The 5,385-nt window shown below is 45.9% G+C and overlaps 1 protein-coding gene across 1 annotated transcript in view; it reads right to left on the bottom strand.

Annotated features, from left to right (window-relative positions):
- The window catches only part of wake (ankyrin repeat and fibronectin type III domain containing protein wide awake), a 194,576-nt gene that overhangs the window by 134,021 nt on the left and 55,170 nt on the right, over window positions 1-5,385 (bottom strand). The gene's annotated exons all lie outside the window — the stretch shown is intronic.

Below are 5,385 nucleotides of genomic sequence, written 5' to 3'. Positions count from 1 at the left end.
TATATTCATAGCTCAATGCTTATTCCTCTTTCGTAGCCCCAGTCGCAACAAGAAGCGAAAATTGGCCGTGTACCTGCGTGGTTTTCTGCAAATGTCGTCGAAAGAGAATAGCCTTCTGCTGGCCGTACTAAACGGGTTCTAGTTTCATCCGTGGCCACCAATGATGTTGTTCTCGTGCCATTTCCGTCCTGCCAGGTGGCAGCACGACATAATCGGCTTAGGGATATTTCGTGCATAGCACCGCATTTTCAGCGCAGCGTAAGAAACGCTAGGGTCTTTAGAATAAAGTATTCATCTATTTTCTGAAAAACTAACACATCACCTATTAATTACGTATTGATGTTGCACCTCAGATATGTCTAATATTTGCTTCTTGATCGACAATGTTCACAAGTATGAATGTAGTCGCCAGTTCTAGATGGCTGGACCTTTATCAAGTGCTTAACCTTTGGTCGGGTGGCTTAATCGCGAGACAGACCGACAAACAGACAGACAGACCCCCAAATGTTTGCGTTCAAGTATCGCAAGAAAGACTAAAGTCTTTTTAAAAAAAAGGGGTGTACGCAATTGTGTGCACAGCGTACCAGGGTTTAAATATAGGCAACGCATGGGCGCGTGATGCATGACTCCTCGCAAAAGCTATGGCTGTCGCGACATTGCACTCTCTTCTACGCATGCCACTACGGCTACTCTTCGACCAAGCGGTCGTGGTACCATGCTGCGCAGACTGAGCAACGAAGGACGACTCTTCGAAGTCCCTGTTGGGTTCGAACTTGGTGCGTTCGCCGAATACCTTCATATTGTTACCCGCACTGCTGACGGTGAGCCCACGCCATGACGGAAGCGGTGGCACTGATTGGGCGGCTGTCTGTCAGTTACAAAGAACGCAAAGGCCCACGTCTCCCAAGGGGCTTAGTGGTGGCACCTTACTGGAGACAAGAGCCGAGTGCGGCTGCAAAGGTGGAAGGTGCACTTGCGCTCCGTTGTAGCAACCAAAAACCAGCGACAACGGCGGCAATGATACACGGGCCCAATATACCGATGGCCTGTCAGCCCAGCGTTGAAGGCAGATGCCTGGGAGGTGCGTTCTCACGGCTCGTCGACGCCGGACGTCGGACGTTCCGGAAATCGGAGTGAGCGAAGTTGGGCGGCGGCGCCAAGAGGCGGTGGTTCTTCGAGGAAGATCCGAGGAGGGAGGACTCCGTGCCTGCAACCTTCAGCGGCAGCCAACCGGGAGTCGAGGAGAGAGACATTCCTGTGTTCCGATTGTATTGTGAGTATGTTTGAATAGGGAGTTGGGGTATAAAACCAGGGGTGCAGGTACAGAGGCGAAAATAGAAGAGACACGAGTAAACGTCTGTATCGAAATGATGTCCGAGCGGTCCTTTCCTCAAGGTGCCAGCAGATGAAAAATCTCGTCTTCGGCTAGCTTGGCGGCGGCAGCAAATGTCGTGCCACCAGCGAGGCGAGTGGGAGAACAAAAAGGAAACTTAATTGTCCTGATCATATGAACAGACGCGGTTGACGTCTACCGGGACTCCTGTAACACGGCCAGTCGCAAAGTTAGCTGTGTGGGCGAAAGGATTAGCGCCGGAACGTGAAAGTATGCCGCGCTTTTAAGTGGACTCTTAAGGCAATGGTTCATTTTATCACGCGTTATAGAGACCGTTCGAGAGATAACGCCTCCGATTACGCATGACCGACTTTTACTCGTGCCAACAAAACATTGCAGGAAGAACAAAAAAAAATTGCTTGGAGCCTGGCATCTATAAACCAGCTGGAAATTAGCATTTTGGACGCTCTCCCAATCCAAAGTATTTTCGTTGGTGATGTGCTTTTTTATCGTCGTAACTTTATTACCTGGGACTATCGCTTTGTGCATTCAAAAGAGCTGTGTTCTTAACGGGAGATCATAGAACGTACACGGGCTACATTCCTTTATTTAAGCCCGCATACGAACAGTGCTAATTATGGGCAGTATGCCACAGATTGGCCCTGGCATAGCTTTTATGACTGTGCGTTTCTCTTATTGTTCTTTAATGTGTCAATAAATCTCTCCGAGTTCAATAACGAGAAAGGGCTTTCTCTTTCGCCTTCGCAATCCCTCCAGGTCCTGGAGGCGCACATTTCCTTCTCGCGTCTTATTAATAGTCTTTCTTGGGATACTTGAACACAAACTTTGGTCTGTCTGTCTGTCTGTCTGTCTGTCTGTCTGTCTGTCTGTCTGTCTGTCTGTCTGTCTGTCTGTCTGTCTGTCTGTCTGTCTGTCAAAATATTCAGGTACCCGATCACAGTTTAAGCACTTGTTAAACGTAAAACCATCTTGAACTGGTGGCTGCGTTCATACTTGTGAACATTGTCGATCAAAACGCAAATATCATGCACATCTGATGCATAACATGAATGCGTATGTATAGGAGGTCTGTTTGTTTAATAGGCAAGACAAAAATACGTAATTCTAAAGATTCCAGTGTTTCTTACGCTGCGCTGAAATTGCGACACTCTGCTGAAAAAAGACGGCCAGCCGAAGACTATCGTTTTTCGACGGCATTTGCAGCGACGCACGCAGATACGTGGCTTTTTTTTTCTTGTTGATAGGGAGTTTTACAATAACGTTTGAAGTTGCTGCGGGCATCGCCGACATAGCGGGCGCCATATGAGTTTGAGAATAGCGTCTGCTCTCCTGCAAACCACAACGAACAATCGCAGCAACACCGTAGCCTCGAAACCAGCGCTCGCGGGCCGCACATGCAGCCGCTATTTCGGATTTTCTGCGGGAGGGCCGGGACCGGCGATTCGCGTTACGGCGCATGCGCAGTGGCAGTGACCGCACCGCAAGGTTTCGCGGTGCGGTATTCTGAAACTCCCTATTATAATAATTATAAATGGTTTCAAGGCTGCAAGCGTTGTACCACAAAAATTTCCGGCCACATCATTTACCAGCTCCTAACGTCGAAACTGAAAGGCCGTTTTCAAGTTCTTTCCAAGGGTAAGGAAAGTCTCTCTCTCGTTTTTCCCATAAAAGGGCCGTGCGTAAAGTACAAGGGAAACTTTTATAACTTTTATGCAGCTCAAGAGAACATTTGTTTCAATATTTTGCCAAATAAGCAAAGGAAACTGTAGAAAATCAGCGGGCTATTTCCTAAAGCTCTTGTTGTCCGCCGGTGCTGTAAGGCACGTGGGTGGAAAGAACAGGATGTCATCAAGGGCCTGTAAGGCTTTTAGCGGGACGGCTCAGTGCTCTCCCATAGTTGAGTACGAAGTACTCGAAATTGTTAAACATTTTTTCTAAACACAGGGCCTGTGTTTACAGCGAAACGGTCTTACGTCCAGTCGAGCAGTCGAAAACGCACAAAACAAAGCAAAATAAGTGGATCGCACACGATAGTCACGTGACACAAAGAAGAGAGGGCGAGCGACACCACCGCAAAGAAGGGTAGGAGTCACTTAGCAATTGACAAACCTAGTATATAGACCAATCTATTTTTCTCTCTGTCAGACTTGTACGTATCGTGTTACAAGTAATATATGATTCATCATAAATTATATTTTAGAGCAATTTTGTAATATAATCGATCCAGTTTTTCGAAACTGAAATGTTCTGGGTTTTCTATCACATTACATTTCATCCTAATTTATTGCCAGTAAATCAAATACTTTTCCTTAAAATAGAGTTGTAGCCAGCTTCCTGCTATATTTCTAGTCCCGAAAAATATGCGACCCCTATGTAGGGACCTTGAGGTACGTCGGACAAGGGTGTCCCTGCAGATCCTGCTTTTTTTAATTAAATGTATGTAAGAAGAGGTTGGTGCCAATGCGTGGCGCCGGCTACTCCTCTTCTTTTGCATAAAAGCCAACATCGCACATTTTGTAGCAAACACAAGGCTATACATATGTACATAGCACAACACTTACGCAATGAGTTCACGTTTTTCAACACTGAGTGTCCACACCACACAGAAATTTCCACAGTACGTAGAAATGTGTCCGCACCACACTGAGCCTCTTAAAAAACACAAGTAATCACGCCAATTTAACTGTTCACACAAAACGTGAAAGTTCAATAAAATGTCTAAGGTGATCTTGTCGCTTAAATACTGAACTGTTTTCAGAAAAGTTTTCCCAAAAAATATTGTAGTGAGACACGAAAATACTGTTTTGAAACATACCGCGGTTAAAAGTGAAGTGCATTTGTTTTTTTTTGTTTAGTACTTTTGAGCTATTTCTAATTCCTCCAAAAAGTGAACGACTGCACGCGCTGCAGTGGCTTTTAGCTTTCCTTTTGGCCATGGACCCAAGATTTTGCAATTGAGTTTTTGAAAAAGGTTCTTTCGAGGTACGCCATGATTTTTACAATGCAGAAGAATGTGCTCCACGTCTTCTTGAGCTTTTCCACATGAGCAGGCGGGACTGCCAGCTTTCCTTATTTTATACAGGAAAGCCTTCGTGTAGGCTGTGCCAAGTCGAAGCCTATGGATGACTGTTTCTACCGATCGGCTAAGCGTTAACGGAATATTAAATTTTATACCGGGATCAATGTTATACAACAGAGAGTTTTGCGCACCAAGATCCTGTTTTTGGAGGACAAATAAAAAATCATGAATCTCGGTTCAGACACTGCATTTTTCCTCGTCGAAAGCATGCAGCGTGCACGTGTAAGGCTGCATTGGATTGGATAAACTTTTATTTTTTGGATTGGAAAAACTTTTATTTAGCATGACTGTGCACAATTACGGGCGGTGCGTTTGCGCGAGTTCAAGAATCCACTTTATTGCTTACCATTTTGCCCAAGGGGACTGAAAGGCAAAAACTATCTCCGTCGAAGCTAAGGGGGAGGGGCAGAGTAGCCCCCTCCCCCGAAAACCAGATAGTTGGTGTGTTTTACCGAGCATACGATTTGATTGATTTGTGGGGTTTAACGTCCCAAAACACCATATGATTATGACAAACGCCGTAGTGAAGGGATCCGGAAATTTCGACCACCTGGGGTTCCTTAACGTGCACCGAAATCTGAGCATACGGGCCTACAACATTTCCGCCTCCATCGGAAATGCAGCCGCCGCAGACGGGATTTGAACCCGCGACCTGCGGGTCAGCAGCCGAGTACCTTAGCCACTAGACCACCACGGCGGGGCGACCGAGAATACACAATTAATATAGGTGTTTTTAAAACGGTCAACAAATCCAGCCCCTCCTCCCCCACCCCATAAAAAATAAAAATAAATAAACGGGCCACATTTGACAAGGCGACGTTATGAGGTGACGTACTCGCGGGATGTCTCATGATATGACACCTCGGTTATTTAGTGATAAAACAAATTTCGGTGATGTCGTAACAAATGATGTCGTAACAATTTCGTGACGTCAGCAGTAAGTTTTCATGCG

Source organism: Rhipicephalus microplus, chromosome 7, assembly GCF_043290135.1.
Source record: "Rhipicephalus microplus isolate Deutch F79 chromosome 7, USDA_Rmic, whole genome shotgun sequence".
NCBI classification, from domain to species: Eukaryota; Metazoa; Arthropoda; class Arachnida; order Ixodida; family Ixodidae; genus Rhipicephalus; species Rhipicephalus microplus.
Note: the sequence above shows the minus strand (reverse complement) of the source record. Positions and strands in the feature narration are given on the sequence as shown.